Genomic DNA, 18039 nt, shown 5'->3' with positions numbered 1-18039 from the left:
TACACCCGCAACTAGTTCATTCCAAGAATAGCATCAATGCCTTGCCCAGGCATGACCATGAACTATAAGCGGTAAGTGTGGGTGGCTAATACCAAACTTATTGTATCTATACAGGTATTGATGAACATTTGTGAAGTACGTATCTTATAGGCATAAGATATAGTCATAAGTGGTAAGTTGTGCCACTCTACAAACCCCATGCTCATAAAGGAATATGATGCACCAGAATCGAACAACACATAAGCTGGATGGGAGTCGATGGTAAACATACCAGCCATCATTGGCTCCTGCTGCAAAATCTGTTCAGCATCTGTGAAATGCACCTGACCGGATCTACTAGGCACTTTCTTCTTGATTATGGTCCTCTTGACAAGCCTGGAGTTCACTGACGGTTGAGCGGACTGAGCTGGCTGGTTCTGGGGACAAGCTCCAGCATAGTGGCCATCTTTACCACACTTGAAGCAAGCACCTGGCTTGTTCCCAAACCCCAGATGAGGTGGGACCTGCTGTCCCTAAGACTGCTGGGGTTGCACCTGCTGTGGGGGTGCATAGTACTGTGTGGAGGAAGTTTGAGAAGTCTGCTGGGGCTACCAAAATGAAGGCCCGCCTGATGACTGATAGGGCCCCCATTGGACAACCTATACCTTCTGAGTATGAGGGTGGCTAGAAGATCCAGCTACCACCCGCTTCCTCTTCCACTCTGCCTAGTATGGCGGCGTTCATCAGCGCCCCGAAGGTCTGATAGTTCGCCGTGTACAGCTTCTCTTGAAGGATGGAAGAGAGACCATGAAAGAAGCGGTCCTTCTTCTTGTCGTCGGTGTCCACTGAATGCCGGATACTAGGCCAAGTGATTGAACTTATTCACATAGTCCATCACTGTCATATTCCCCTGGCGCAGCTCTAGGAACTCAGGCACCTTTTGGTTGATGACACCAGCAGGGATAAAGAACTCTCGAAATGTGGTGGTGAACGTCTGCTAGGTTGCCGGCTGATCAGGCTGCTCCATGGCATGGAAGGTATCCCACCATGCACTTGCGGGCCCCAAAAGCTATTGCGCTGCAAAGCGCACCTTCTGCTCGTCGGCCACGTCGAGCAGCAGAAACTTCTGCTCTAGAATGCGAAGCCAGTGCTATACATCTAGGGGCTCATCAAATGGGGTGAAAGTTGGTGGGTGAGTCTTAAGGAAGTCCTGGTAAGAGGATGGTCCCTTAGGACAGCGGGCACCACCCCCGTTCCCATCGTTGCCCCCGTGGCCTCCACGGGTGAGGCCCACGACAGCTTGTGCCATTATGTCCATGGCACGAGCTGACTCTCAGTGAGCATCTAACAGCTCTGCCATCATCTCAGCGTGGGTCATCAGAGGTGGCGGTGGCGGAGGAGGAGCCAGAAGTGGAGCCCCATGGCTCTCCCCGTTAGGCTCATGGGCCCAACCACTCTCGCCATGGCCCTTGCCAAGACCGTGAGCCGCCCCCGCACTGGTGCTCCCGCATGCAGACCTTAGATTCATCTGTAAGAGATATGAACCATCCATTAGAACACCCTCCTGATTAGAATCAAGGGATTAGAGAAATGACAGCACAATTATTAAAGCATTCCTTTAGCTAATCCTATCAATTTACTAAATCAATTATACATAAAGGGGGATTCCAATTTGAGTAAGATGCTATTGTTATGATGCATGCTTCGGCCTATACGTTCACTCAAGCCAGAATATAGCGGCATTCGTAAAACTTTTCGGCACATTGCACACTCACTTTTCCTATACTAAGCGATTTCTTACACAACGTAAGTCAGTGTACCTGCAGAAAATCGATTAGATAAAATCAGTGCCACTATCCTAGATAGACCATATTCTTAGGGCTTATACTTATTTAACTTAACTTAATCGCATCCTACTTTTCGCAAAGCTTTTGTTGGTCAAATTTTTAGTTTTGAAACAAAAATGATGAAACTCGTGACCATTATTGGCTCTAGTACCAAATGTGACAGAACTACCTGAAATAGCACACTTACGGAGGCGCTCGTCTTCCATCAGACACTAAGCACCCCAAAAGCAAGCTACAACGGGCGGTATCCATCGGACACACCCCAAGGGAGAACCCAAAAGATCCACATTTTTCCCAAGGATCCAATAATGAAAACAAGTTACAATACTTGTCTATTTCATACATCAGAGTTTCTTAAAAAGTACATTATTACAATACCAAATGTCAGAGTGCGAAATGATAAATAGTGGAATTTAAATAAACATCTAGCAAACGGAGCGAGGATTCCGTCTGAGCCCACCAGAAGGATCCTCCACACAAAGGTACTTCTCATGCATCACCTGCAACAGGGGTAAATAAATCCTGAGTACACAATGTACTCGCAAGACTAATCCGACTAGTGGAAATAATTTCCCGACTCCAAGGAATATGATAAGCTTTATGGTTTGCTGGTTTCTTTTGGCAGAAAGCAATACTAATAGTGAGTCCTTATTTATGTATTATTATCAGCTGGATTAGGTTATCACCTAGCCAGTCTATATAAGCACCTATTCTACTTTCAAGCAAGAGTTGAGCAATCAGCTCCATTTCTTCTCCTTTCAACTTTTAGTTCTTACTACGGTGCTAAACCGCAGACATGCCGTACCGGATTTCCTGGTGATTCGCGAATCAATGTGCCCAGCTGGGTGCCCCGAAAACACACACCCCGCTTGTACCCTAGGCACAAGCAGGACTAACCCATCACTCTCCTGTCCTGGGTGTCCAGGTCCCCATCCAAACTTGGACTCCAAGCCCCCACTCAGTGTGGTGCAAGGACCTCCACCATCTCCGCCTCCAATCAGTCGGTCTGGAAAGAGCCAGATCCGCGACAAGAGAGCAACAAGTCTTCCCTGCGTCCATACCCAAGTATGCGCTCGGGACAATAAATTTGTGACTTTCCTAGAGTCATATGCAACGACCGGTCCTTAATCGACACAGACAAGGAAAAAGTGTAACCGAGCTATGCCCTGTTGGCCGCAGGACACAACCATTTACACCCACCAATACCCAAACCATATCCCTACCCCGATCACCAATTACCTTTACACATTTTTATCATAAGTGATCATATTTATCACCAACTTGCGAGTAACGACAGGTTACTCACGCTACCGATATCCTGAGCATAGCAGCTACTTGACTTGTACTAGTAGGACTCATGGGTAGATATATTTATGCATGTAGTTTCCATAAAATGCCTGTAACTTAAATGCACATCACACATATATATATTTAGTGCTCATTAAAATAGGGGTTATGCACCGGGGCTTGCCTTGGGCAGGCAACGGGTCAGTAAGGTCAGCACCAACAGGCTTTGGGGCTCCCTCCTGCATGAGGATCACCTCCTCGTACTCCTCGATCACCTCGTCGTACTCTGGCTCGCCGACGGGCACGAAGTCTACCAGCTCGTAATCTACATGAAATGATGATGCAATGCTTAGAAATATAACAACAGCAACTCTTAAAATAAAAGTACGTCGATTTAGCTACTAAGCTAGTGCTACCGACCATGGTGCTAAGCTATCTATTGTTACCGATAACAAGTTTGAAATATGCCATTCATTATTATTATAGCAACTACAGGTGTTCTTACTCCTAATGCTAATTTATGCTATATACGATAAGGCAAGGGTAATAGCTACTCTATTTAGCATCCTATTCTAGGACTACGAAATTTACAGCAAGTACATAATAACCTAGCGAGCCCACTGTAAAATTTTTATATCTATAGCTATCACCAATTTTCCACAAATATTCCTACAATATTAATCTACATAATATTAGCTCTCTAGTTTTTGAATTTACGAACCTACCATTTGCATGGCTAACTGTAATCTAACTTCACTAACAGGTAGATGAAAATTTTGCGAACCTAACAAACTTGGTTTCATTATTTTTGGACATCTACCGAATTTACTACATTTTATCAAAGTTCAACTCATAACTAAATTAGATAAGCATTTCTATTTTACTGGAAATTGAAGAAACTAATTTCTAACCCGTGGCCCAACTCGTGCGACTCGACCCACAACGGCGCGACGCGCTCGCAGCGTGGCCCAGCCAGACGATGGCCCACGGCGGGAATGACCCACTCGCGTGCCACAATATGCAAAAGAGCCCTCGAGTTCCCATCAAATGACAACGTAGTCCATTCCACTATTCCCTCCTCTCACTGACTCTAGCACTTAACCCCTTCGTTTACTTCAAATTCTCGTCGCGACGCCCTTGGTCGGACTTAATAGAGCCGCGACCTCGTCGGCCAAACACCGGCGAGCACCGACCATGCCAGCACACACAAGCTTCCAGTGCCACGCGCAACGGATTGAGGTAACACACGCTCAGAATGGCGCACAACGCAGGCGTGGCCACACGCCATGGTGGTGACTAGCCGTGGTAGCCTGACGCCGGTGAAATCACCTATTCAAACGCCTCAAATACTACTCGGTGACCACCAGCAGGCTGCATTGAACAAAGTAGCAGTTCTAATTGGTTCGCTACTACCTTCAAACGCGTCGGCCAGGAAAACGGCACCTACCTACGTCCATCGGGGACAACCACGCGCTCTGACACAGTTCTGCCCTAATCAAGTCAAATAGGTACTCTAGGAGTAAGAGGACCTCACTAGCGGTGTGACAGATGGACTGGGCGAAGGCACGGGGCTCGGCAAGACGGTTGGCCACGAACACGGGGTGACGCTGGTTCCCGGCGAGCACAGCGACGACATCTCCGGTGACCCGCTGCTCCACCGATGAAACCACTGCACGATTGCGATAACCAAGTCAACTATTACTCAAGGCACAACCTAATTGAAACGGTGAAGCACCCCACGACGCTCTGGCCGTGCGCCCGCTTAGGTGGCCATGGCGGACCGCCGTGAGGGAAACGCCCCATCTCACCTCGCTGAAGGCCGAACGAAAGCCGGGACGACTTCACTCACATGCTAACTATTTGGGCTCACAGTGGGCACGGTTAATTGGAAAATGGTGGAGTGGTTGAGGCCAATTTCAGTGGCGACTCCTAAGGACTTATGGTGGCCGGCGGCGATAGAATTCCAAATTGGCATCCTTCCCATGTACCACCGCCACAGTGACTGGTTTGGCATGACGCCGTCCTTCCACGCGACCACCACATGTGCACGATACATAGAAAAGGGCAGCGCATCGATTTAGTTGCTTGGCGTGGCTCGGCCGGCCGACGACCTTGCAGATGAAGTGACTGGCGCCTTTGGCATGGCCTTGAGTGCAAGCACGAGAACACGACAAGCTGGACGAGCCCACGCGCGCGCATAGCCGATGTCAATGGGAGCAGAGTACCAGGACGGTAGCGCCCAACGGCACGCAATGCGAGCGACGCAACGCGAGCAGCAGCCACGGCGGACGCGCTGAAGGGGAAGCAGAGCCACCAGGACCCAGGCGCAGTGCGCTTGCGTGCGTGTGAGTGCCGGGGAGATACATCCACCTACAGTAGTAGCGCGGGACCCGACGCACATCTAGCCAGAGGAGGGCAGGCCACGGGCGGCGTCCTGGATGCAACGCACCAGCCACGGTGACTGAACCGGCGCAGCGCGGGCAGCAGGTAGCCGAGGCAGCAGCGCTAGGACCATGCGCGCGATGTGCTTGCACCGGGCGGCAGTGAGGATGCGGCCGGTGCTGCGGCACGCGATGAGCGAGCCAGCAGCGGCGCCAAACCGAGCAACGGCGGTGACTGCGACCAGCGCGGTCTCTGTTCGAAATAGGTGACGTGCACGATTTTTAAAGCTATCACAAAACCCTACCGAAAGGTCCAAACGCCAAACCAATTCTTCTATACGCCAGAGGGTACATAGATCTATCGATATGTGCCACGACATCACGCTACTTCTTAAGCCGATCTCTCTACAAAAATTGCCAAACGTGGCTTCGTCGACCCGTTTTCAAACTTACGTGAAATGACTTAAACTTTGGACGGCTTCGTGTCGAATTCAATTTCCGAGCTTCTTGATATACTAGCTAGTGAACCTCGTCCTCGACCATACATATTTCATCGTCGCCTATGAAGTACGTACTACCAACTTTTTTTAAAGTTCGCATACACGTTCTACATCATTTTATTCGATAAAAATTCGCTTAGAATACTAAACGATATAAAGCGACATGAAACGTAACATTTGTTTCTTGTTTTGGATGAATGTTTCAAGTGTAGTACATTGATTTATACTTTATGTTACACATATTTACACATAAGTATGATGCTCATGCAGTGTTTTAGCAAAAACTATACAATGTAACACCGAGGGTGTTACATGTGTGTTACATCCACTCAGTCTTCAGCCATGCAGTCACTATCTTTATTAGATGCCCTTGTGTTCGAACCAATTCGACGCTCAAACATCGTGTTACGACGCGTTAATAACGCATGTCTTTGTCCAGATGGAACTTGTGATCTTTGTGTCATATGGCCAGACAACAACTCATCGCATCCTTTATCATCGGCCTCCTCATGAGGTGGAGGAATATAAAGTGGTGTTGCACTGGACTCTGGGATAACCCAATCACTGGATTTTACTGTGGATCCATGAGCTCCAGATGCGCCTACAGTGGGCCACACAAGCTTAGGAATAAATAACGGGTTCTCCATGGCGATAGAATCTGGGTGTAGGGTCTCCTTTTGCACATCCCTTCGTCTTTTATTACCCGCTACTTTGACCTCATTTCGCCCTAGCGCCCTATAACTCTTTCTTTGTTGTTCGCGTCTAGCCTCCCTCTCTTCTGGTGTCATATTTATATACCGTTCCCTAAAGTACTGTTGACGGGGTTTATCAAAAGTAGCAGGGGTACCACAATCATGACTCAGATTGGTGTCCACACAGTCTTTTGTACATGGTGTTTTATTCAAGTCAATGATGCTACTGGTATCTACACTAATTGCCGAGCATTCACCTACATAAGCAATTTTGTTCAATAAAAACTATGTTGGCTTAAGTGCCAGGATAGAATTTTTTCATGCAACGAAGTGAAAATCATGTCGCATTACAAAACATTTACCACAACTAAGGTGAACTATAAATCTACCTCTGTTCAAATTTTTCTCATATGCTAAATAAATTTGATCAACTAATTGCGAAAAAAACTCACAAAAAACCTTATCGCCGAATTAAATTAAATGGCTTACTGCCAAACCACCGGCGGTAAGTGCCTACCGCCACGCGTCTGCCTCGATGAGTTAAACGGCGGTAAGGTCTTACCGTGATCTGACACGGCGGTAACGACCTTACCGCCATCTCAGATGAAAAAACAAAAAAGAGAGAGAAAACCCTTGTAAATTCACATATTGAATGGCCTTCGGTCAAGGAACCCCTGTAAATTCACATATTGAATGGGCTTCGGATCTAGGCCTGTTCTGGACCGGGCCAACCTGTACGGCTGTACTTCAGCCCACGAGTTTGAAAACGTAGGCCCCGGTGGAAAGACACCGATCTGGAGCTCGGTATTCTCAAAATCCGTACCATTCCGGAAACGGCGAGCCCCTCCCGCGTCCTCCCCCACCCGACGCCATCGCCATCCACAAGCTCCCAACCGCATCGCCGTCACCGGAAAGCAACATGCCATCCTCCTCATCTTCTCTTGCTCCTTTACCTTCTCCGCTCCGCTGCACTCCCGCGTCATCGCCTCGCGCCCCAAAACCGGAACACCAACTGATCAACCATGGCCCCCGCCGACGCCGGAGACTTCCTCCTAGACGAGGACGACGACGATTTCTTTGGGGAGTTCAATCCCCACCCCTACCGTGGCGGCTACGACCTCGCCGCCACCTTTGCAACTCCTCTCCCGCCGTCCTCCAACATATGCTACCCCGTCTCCTCTGCCGCCACCGCCGTCCCCGCTATCCCCTCGCCGCCTTCGCCCACACCGGAGCCAGAGGATCCTCGGCCAGAGGAACCTTATGGCAATGAGGAAGCTATGCAGGATCTGGCGCACGAAATCCCGGATGTGTTTCCGAACGGGACGGCAAGGGAAGGGAAGGTGCGGAGGAGGCGCGGCTTCTGGAAGAAGTGAGCGCGGGTGCTGGATTACTTGTTCTGCTTCAAGGACCCGTGCGAGGAACGGCGGATTGTGGTGGACAGTTACGTGGTTCCTGTTTGTGCGATCAGGAAAGAAAGCGGGGAGGATGTCTTTTCCGTCGAGGTTGAAGTGGCGCCACCGTCGGTGGGAATAGTGGAGGCGGACGATGCCACTGGGGAGCTGGTTCAGACCAATGTGGGTAACTGCTTTCTGAATGCATACTTATTGACAACTGCATTTTATCTCCAGGATGCTGTGTCAAGTCTCAACGTTTGGTATCATGCGTTTCGAGTGCACTGTAATGATTTCTTAGAGGAATTTGCGCATCATATCGTATTATCGTGTATCTGAAGCTTGCAAACTTTTTCCTCCATAATTTATGCGGAAATTAGGTTGAGTTTTAATTATGTTCCTGACGTATATTTTGCTGATGCTTTAACCACTTGACTGAATTTGCACCCATTTCTTGCTTGTATGACGAGGTTATGAGGATATTACAATTTATTAGGCTACGTTCTTGTCTCCTTGAATGCGTTATGACAGTTCAATAAAGCCCAACTCTTAAAATACTTGGCTCTTTCTCAGAATGTGCAAGTGCAACAGCTGATCATGATGCTACCACTTATTTGTCAAAATATCGCATAAACTTGATGGGGGCAATAATTTGACTGAACTGAATGGGTGAATATGTGTGTACATTGCTCATGTTTACCTGTGGTACCTGTAAATGTTCTACTGTGATTATAACTGCTGATTGTTTGGAAATAGGACTTATCGTGGCATAGTAACAACAGAGATGAGGCCGATACTTACAGCCAGTCAATGTCCAATTCATACTATACACCTTCTTTTGCGCAATCTTATGGTCTTCATGGTGTTTTGGGCAAGCCAGATTGGTTTCTCAATTTCAGCTACTCAGAGTCTCATCAAGCAGAGGAATTTCAGCATCGAGGTACGTTTCTGAGTGGACAATGTGAACTTCCTATAGGTTTTTATTTACTGTAACAAGAACTTCAAGATTCAAGAAAACATAATCATAAGTCGATAGAGACAGTATGTAAAATTGAATAGAATCAAGTATTCTGCAACTGTTTTTTTAGTCTAATTGGAACCTTTATTATTTTTTTATGCTTACAAGAGACCATGCTGTTCACATCCCCTTTCATATGTATCTTTAGTATTGGTTTTGGTCAGTCTCTGATCTCATGTTTTTTTTTTGGAATGTAGGTCGGCGTTGTCCTACGATATTGAGTGCAAGATATCTGATCAACCTATTCATTGTTATCACCATCACTGCTATATACAATCACTAGATGTCCAGGTTGAACCCCCGGAACCATCATCTTCTGAGAGGTTGGAGTACTATGAGGTTCGTTAAAGCATTTGATTTACAACTTAGTTATTAGGAAGCATGGTAGTAATGGGTTAAATGTGCATTAGGAATTTGTCTCTTATAGATTTTTTTTTGGGACTATAAAGCCCATTTTACTCTTATGAAATTTTCAGTTGTACAAGTACCCTAGGGTAAAGTGAGACAAAAACAAAGTTTAAGGGAATATCTGGACAGCTGAAAAAATTCACTATAGTGACTTTTTTCAAGATTTTTTCGAAGTAATATACTTAATATGTTCCTCGATATTGCTTCAATTATTTTCTAAGATACCTTTGGTTCTGGTGTAGCATTTTTCAACATATCACGACCAAAGTGATATCCACATTTTGGAAACTCCGGCACATGCACACAACATTCAGTCCTATACAAGGACATCTGATCTACCACTTGAACCTTTTAAGCCATCATATTGTCAGAATTGGGGCTTTTATGATGCCTATACACAAGGGAATGCCCTTGAAAACGATAAAGTAAGTACATAATCTGCATACATCTGTTTTATCTGGTTGTTTAGTTTTTTCTTTAGTATGAGTATTTTTCTCCTTGGTAAGGGTTCTAATATATAGTAATATTTGTTTTACCTCTAATCTTTTTTTAAAAAAAAACTAGACCCTGGGGATGACCACCCCAATGGCATCACCTTAAGAAGAGACTAAACCATTATTGGGTCTATAAAAGGTCCTGAAGCAGTTTGCACAGTAAGTACAACACCACTAGGCTCAAAACAGGTTTGAGGCATCCCAACTGACGCACCCAGCCACCGTGTTGCATGCGTGTCTGCAAATGTTACTATAATCTTTGCAAGCATTTAGAGTAATCTTCAATATCTTTTCTTGATAAACGTTCTCATGTAAAACCTGCAATGTAGGTCGAATCTAGGGCAGATTTGGTTTCTTTGCCGAATCTTGCCTTGCTTGAAACAAGAAACCATTTTCTAGTTCTCCCCCCTACAGCTGGTGTATCAATGGAAATATGGGGAGGGTGAGGGAGAAGAATAGGTGGAGGAAAGAAGAAAAATGGAGAGAGAGAGAGAGAGGAAGAAGAAAAGACTAGCCTCTTCTTCAATCATGTTCTGCATCCGCCACCAGTTTTGATTGGCTCTCACTCAAAGCAAGGAAATTCTTTCACTCCTTGCACATACCAAACGAAGCATCCTCTCTCCTAACATTGATACCGAATGACAATGTTAGGAATGGATCTAAACTTGCCCCTAATTTTGCTAGTCAATTTGGATTTATCCTGAACGAAAGTTACATACATGTCTACTATTGTGAAAATCTAAACTTACGAGTTTTTTTTCTTTTTTTTGAGAACGTGCGTAGCACGTGTTTCATTAAGAAAAAGTTAGAAGGTTTACACGCCCAACATCACATCACAGCAAGGTGCCATAAGCGAAGGGGTTGAACACGAACACAAGGCACCGCTGGGCGGTGGAACATAAGTTGTTGTAACTAACTAAGAAATAAAAGTGCGACCTAAGAGCTTGCGACGTTGAGGGAACCCGTGCTCAAGACGTCCGCATCGCCGCCCGCCTCCTGCGAGCACCATGCATGGGGAAGAGTTCCCGCATTGCGGTGCGCTTGGATGAAGACAGCTGGAACGTCTCATGGAAACGAATGGCGATGGAGGCGTCGGGTGTCACGGGCGACGGTCGTGGAGCACTGGATGAGGGCTACCACTTGTTCAGCTGGACCCGCTTGGCCTGCATCTCCGGTTGGGGTCGCGGTAGACAGACTTCGCCGCAAGCCTGTCACTGTGACGCGAGACGAGGTCCACCGGAACGCGCGAGACACGAAGCCGCGGCGGTGACTGGATCAGAGGCTGTTCAAGTGGCAGCTTGAGTCTGGCGATGAACTCCTGGACGGGCTGCACTGTAGGCGAACCGACAATAGCGGGCAACATGTTGGCACATTATCACTAGGACCAGGTTCAGGGTTATCCCATGCTTGGCCTAATGGCCTGGTCATAGCTTTGCTCAAGCCTTGTTTAGGTTATGACTTCGATCTTGGTGTGATAATACATCTCCAAAAGCCCCAAGGGACCTTACAAGTTTTCTAGTCTCTGACTGAAAATATTACAAATCACTATTAGGTGGAGCTAATAACTGTTCCCCTCTGGTACACTTTCTGATGGGTACTTCATTCATTTTTTTCTTACAGCATTCTCTGATATCTGGTGAATATGGAGGCATTGGAAGCCTGTTCATTTCCCCCTTTTATCCTGGAGAGACATAATCGTTTCAGCTGGCCCCTGGTGATGAGCATGCATCCTTTGAGCATAATTGGCATAATTTGAGATACAGAAACATGCCCATGGATGATGTCTCTCTAATTACTCAACCGGTAAGGAAACACGTGCTAGCTAACATTAATGGATCATAAGATGATGATACACAAATAGATCTACAATTTATTTTAAGATAACTAACATCTAGCCAGCGTTAATTGTTGGTGTGTTGTTTGTTGCGGTCATTCTTATTTTGAAAATGTGTATCTGAGTGTGCGGCTTTACTGTGTGCTGGGACTGTTGGGAAATTGTTCTTTATTTGACACTAACACTCACCAGATATTATGAATTACCATCCAGTTTTTTTTTCTGGCCTAGGGGTAGCTAAGTATGTAGCACTATTTTCAAATTGCTGATTTACTTTTTTTTTGTTGTTGTAGTATAGAGATTACCGATTATGCTGTATGCTAGCACGGTTATGCTACTTTAACAAACTTGTTTAAAAAAAAGGAGAGTTTTGCTGTTCTTTGCGTCTTTTGGATGAGAGAATTCCTTATTTGACATCAGACAAATGACCCGTTCCTTTTTTGGCTCTCAAAAAATTTTTGTTCCCTATTTGACAACCGAGTTCAACTTTCATTCCTTATACGGACCACCCGTTAGATTTTCCATCCGGGAACCGTTAACTGCCCTGTGAAAAGACGATTTTGCCCATATGGTGTTGGAGATGACAGTTAGAAAACCTTTCAAAAAAAACTTTAGGTTTTCTAACTGTCATCTCCAACACCATATGGGCAAAATCGTCTTTTCACAGGGCAGTTAACGGTTCCCGGATGAAAAATCTAATGGAGTGTCGTATAAGGAATGAAAGTTGAACTCGGTGTTAAATAGGGAACGGAAATTTTTTGAGGGCCAAAAAAGGAACGGGTCATTTGTCTGATGTCAAATAAGGAATTCTCCCCTTTTGGATGGCCTTTTAGGTTTCCTATTGGTCAATAATATTGAATGTGTTCAAGTAGTTTTGTTTCGACCTTGAATTGTGTTTATAATAATCGCCATGTTCGCTTGACTGATAAGCGATGGCTGAAAGTACCATTGGCTAATTTATTGTGAAAGAAAAATACTATTCGTTGACTGAAAATGTACGACTTATAAGCCAAACGAACAGGACGAATGTGGTCTGATGGCTCTTTGAAGGAGGCTTCAAGTCCACACTGGTCCATTATTATATATATAAAAGGGTTGTAGCATGTTCGTTTTCTCGTATACGATCATGAATTATAAGCTGGAATAGTATTTTTCTTTCATACCAAACCAGCCAGCAGTAAATAATCCACGATCGTTTACGACAAAACGAACAGGCTGATAATACTTACCTGGCTTGCAGATAGAATAAACTAATCATAATTTAGACCTAAATATTGAGCCTCCAAGAGGCGGTGAGCTGCTTAACTCTACTCCTATCCTGTTCTCCATTTCTCCTAAGTCCCAACAGCCATATAAAAAAGCCTTTTGAATATGAGCAAAATGTTATACTGTTCCAAGCGCTTTATCTTATTTAACTTCGTCTACTAAAATCGCATATAAATCTTGCAGGTTGAGGATTCCTATAGTATGACGAATGGTTCATCCTGGCCTTTCGAGGAACACTCGGCATACAATGTCTAGTCCATATTGTATTGTTATCTCTGGACGACTTAATACCCGTATTTATGTATACTAGGCAAAAAACAAATAAACATTTGTGTGTGACTAAGAGATTGTTTACTTAACTCCACAAATATCACAAAGCAAATAGTTGCCTTCATTCACTAATCAAATTTGATTCCCCAATTTGATTTGTTTCCCTTGTGTGCCTATTTAAGTTGAGCGAATTGTTTATCATAATTTTCTCCAAGACTCGCTATTTGCTCGCGGTTCTGGCTGAGGATGTCAGGTCAAATAAACTCAATCTCTTTCTTTCCGTGCTAAGCATGTACCTCTAGATTAATTGCACATATTTTACCATTTGCTTGGCCTATCCCGTTCGGCTGGTAGAATTTTGGCTGAAACTGGCTGAAAAACACTATTCTGGCTGAATTGTTGTGAGAGAAAAATACTGTTCCGACTGAAAAAAGAAGCCGAACAAGTTAAATATAGGGTAAGCCGAACGAGGCCCACCCGTGGAAATCTGCAGACAATCGAATTGTTTGTTCCACCTTTAATACAAAGACGTGTAGTTCTCCGCACGTTAGAGGAGGAAAAGTTGTTTTAAGAGTCTAATGATTCTTCCATTTCTAAATTGGAAAAAAGGGGTTAGATCACTTGTTAAGGTTTTCTGATTGTGACTCCTCTGTTTTTATGTAAGGTTGCAGGATAAGTTATAAGTTGCAGCCTATCTTATCCAGTGCATCATGTCAAATGCACATTGTGGAGGTAATGAACTATTTTTCTATTACTGCATCGGACCCAAATAACCAACCCTATTTCGGGTTATTGAACCTACCTCCAAAAGCCTGTTCAAAAGGGATGTAATGGTTCAAACTTCATAAAGTTTATCATTCCGCAGTCCACACAGAAGGCAGAACACATTCTAATGCTTGGTAAAAACTGAACTTTGCTAGTAACTGATACTTGTCTTTGATTTACTGAAGTATTGGCTATGGTTCCTGTCAATTGGCAATTGTTCTTAATGGAATAGTTGGCAGTTGGCATTTGGGAAAATATTGCGGCTTTCCTGACCGATGATGAATAATCGAACGGCAAACCCACTTATGTTTGGTACAAGAATATAATTTGATAGACGTTTCTCTTTCTGCTCTATTTTTATAGTTCCAATTTCTTGCACCCATATTCTCAGCTATTGTAAAGTGGTCTTATATTAAAACGATCATGTTGCTCCCGCGGAAAGGAGGGAATTGTAGTACCAGATTCGGAGGGAAAAAAATTGGGTGCACCCCAGGCACACCGAGCTGCTCGTGCTCTCCCCAGCCAGATACACGCCACGTGCACAGGCCTTGCATCATACGGCATCGCGAAATAACGCTCCGACGGCGGCTAAAACAGAAACGCAACTCGGCTCGTCTACCTTATCCGGCTCAGCTGGAATACAAAACGCAGCGATTGATGTGCCTGTAACCCTAGACCGTGCGGCGGTTGCACGCCATCGCCGTCAAGACGCCCCAATTGATCGTGCCTTGATCCCTAGACCAGTGCGGCGGTTCCATGTCTCCACCGTCGTTGCCGATTCCATGGATGAACCAGCAGCCACCATGGCAAGCGTTGGAGCCCTAGAAGACCTGATGCCATCTTCTTCAGTCATGGAGGATTCACGTGCACTAGGAATTGATGCTATTGGTGGTGGTCATCTTGAAGAAGAACAACGACTATCACAGGTCAGTTATCTGATTAGATCTTTGTGCCTTTTCTTCTATGTTGTTTGATTTCTGACATATAGTGTGCATATTTCACAGAACACCATGTCAATTGCCATGGGAGTAGAGACCATCGGCACCATTTCACAAACATCTGGATCAGTGGAGATTGAAGGACCTCATGAGGTACAAAAATAATTAATAAAGTTACATAATATATATGTACAGGATATATGATATTTTGTTTATTTTTAGTACACCTTTAATTGAAAATCTATATGTATAGGAGGTGGTTCATAGAGCTGGGCAAAATTTCATCGCTCCTGTAGTTTGAATGACATTTGAATCTGAGGAAAAGGCTTATGACATGTACAACACCTATGCCGGTAAGGTTGGGTTTAGTGTTAGAAAGAGCAAGATGAAGCGTCGCCAAGATGGTAGTATAAGTCAGAAATACATAGTTTGCAGTAGCGAAGGACATCGAAAAAATGAGTCATCAGAAAAGGACATTACAAGGACGGGTTGTGAAGCTCGTGTTCAGTTTAGTATCTCCAAAGATGGGATTTGGACGGTGCAAAAGGTCGTAGAACAGCACAATCATTATCTTGCTAGTCCAAATAAGGCACACAAGCTGAGGTCCCAACGACAGGTTATAGAGGCCGACAGGAAATTAATTGGGCAAATCCGGGAAGCTGGAATGAAGCCAGCACAAGTTTATGAGTTCATGAAGGAGTTTTATGGAGGGGAAGAGAATGTACCATTTGCTAAGATGGATTGCAATAATGAGATTGGTCGCGAGCGCAGATAGTACTTAGAAGCCAATGATGCACAAACACTATCTGAATATCTGAGAAATAAACAGTTAGAGGATCCTACATTTTTTTATGCATTTCAGGTAGATAAGGAAGATGGTCATATAGCAAATTTCTTTTGGGCAGATGGTCAGTCTATCATGGATTACAAATGCTTTGGTGATGCTGTGACATTTGACACCACCTTTAAAACTAATAAGTTTGAAATGCCTTTTGCTCCGATTTTTGGCTGCAACCATCACAAGCAAACAATAATTTTTGGGTGTGCACTTCTATTTAATGAAACTATTGAATCATTTGTTTGGCTTTTTGAAACCTTTCTAACGGCAATGTCAGGACAGCACCCTAGCACAATTTTTACAGATCAAGACGCGGCTATGGCAGGGGCGCTTGCTTATGTATTCCCAAATACAAGCCACCGTCTTTGTTTGTGGCATATTTGCTTAAATGCTGCTAAACATCTTAGTCATATAATTCATGAGTCGGATAAGAAAGGTAACAAGTTACTAACATATTTCAAAAATTGTGTGTACGAAGACAGGTCAGAGGCTTACTTCATAGAAAAATGGCATGAATTGTTGGCTAAATACAATCTTGGGAATAACTCTTGGATGGCAAACCTGTATGATTTGAGGGCAAAATGGGCTGCAGTATATCGTGACTCTTTTACAGCAGACATGAACTCGACCCAGAGGAGTGAAGGTATGAATAATGTTTTCAAGAAACAATTTCGTAGGAGACTTGGTCTTTCGGAACTCCTTGTAGAATGTGAGAAGGTTGCGGTTAGTCTCCGTGCAAATGAGTTGGATGCTGATTTTCAGTCATGCCGAAAGAGCCCAGTTACATACAGTCCAAATCTGCCTATGTTGATTACTGCATCTGATTCATATACTAGGAGAATATATTCGGAGTTTGAGGAAGAATTTAAGAGGCAGTTTACATTGTCTTGTGATTTCCTAGAAGCTGCGGGGACAAACAAAACATTCTTTGTTAAGTATATGCAGTCTGACCGTGGAGCAACAGTAGTATTGAACACTGAAGATTCCACCATTAGATGCTCTTGTCGGAGGTTTGAATCCATAGGTATGTATACTATTTACATTTCAATTTATACATTGTAAGCTGTAATATGGGTTGTTTAAATTGGAAACTACCATGCATCGTACAGGTTTATTGTGCAAGCATGCTCTTAGAGTCTTCAATACAAATGGAGTATACAATTTGCCATCGCAATATATCCTGCCTAGATGGACCAACTATGCCAAAAGTGGATTTTATATTGAGAAACAAGTAACTAAGATGAGAGATTTGAAAACACATGCAACACTTATATCTCGACGGGCCACATCTCTTGCATTGAAGTGTTCTCGGTCAAAAGAACTTCTTGATAAATTGCAGAAAGCCATACATAACTTGAACCTGGAAGCAGATACTTATCTAAGTGAGATGCATGAAAAATCTAATGAGGTTCCTCCAATTCCAAATGAAAATGTCAAGCAACCATTAAATGGAGTAATATCTTTTAGAATTCCTGAAGTAATAAAGGGACCAAAGAATACACGTTTTAAAAATGCTGTTGAAAAGAAGGCAGGGAAGAAGAAGAAGGGTGGTCAGAAAAAAGGTACTGATCTGCCCACTATTTTAAATATTGTATTATCATATTGTATTATCATATATATGCTTCATTGTAGGTGAAAATCCGGAAAATAACTATGTAGAAGAAGGGCCATCTTCAGCCATGGATGCTCCTTTCGTGCAAGCTGGATATGCTACTTCCACAATGCCACAGTTCAGTTTACTTGCTGATCCTTCTGCAATGGCTGCTCCATACATACTAGGAGGATACACATGTCTCTTAATCGGAGTTGATCAAGATGCTACACTGCAAACAACTGTTAGGAAGTTACATTTTGATGGAGTGCAAGAATAATAAATCTATGTAACTTTGCTCTTTTGCTGTTAGGAAGTCTCTTTTGCTCAGATAGGAGCCTTACACACTTTGCTCTCAATAGGAGCCTGTTTACAACAATGCATTTCAGAGAATCTATGAGATTATTAAGACATCCATTCCACTGCTGATTTCAAAACATCCAAATATATTTCAGATAAAAATCACATTTTACATTTTACAAGTATCAATGAACTATATACTGATACAATTGTTGACAATCTATCGGTCCTATCCAAACA

General features: G+C 44.1%; 2 pseudogenes; both read left to right on the top strand.

Moving 5' to 3' along the window:
- Positions 1-7677: 7677 nt before the first annotated feature.
- Positions 7678-13490, top strand: LOC136499683 (uncharacterized; annotated as a pseudogene).
- A 1911-nt stretch (positions 13491-15401) lies between these two features.
- LOC136466200 (protein FAR1-RELATED SEQUENCE 5-like) lies at positions 15402-17779 on the top strand (annotated as a pseudogene).
- The last annotated feature ends 260 nt before the right edge of the window (positions 17780-18039 follow it).

This window comes from Miscanthus floridulus, chromosome 1 (genome assembly GCF_019320115.1).
Source record: "Miscanthus floridulus cultivar M001 chromosome 1, ASM1932011v1, whole genome shotgun sequence".
Classification (NCBI taxonomy): domain Eukaryota; kingdom Viridiplantae; phylum Streptophyta; class Magnoliopsida; order Poales; family Poaceae; genus Miscanthus; species Miscanthus floridulus.
Note: the sequence above shows the minus strand (reverse complement) of the source record. Positions and strands in the feature narration are given on the sequence as shown.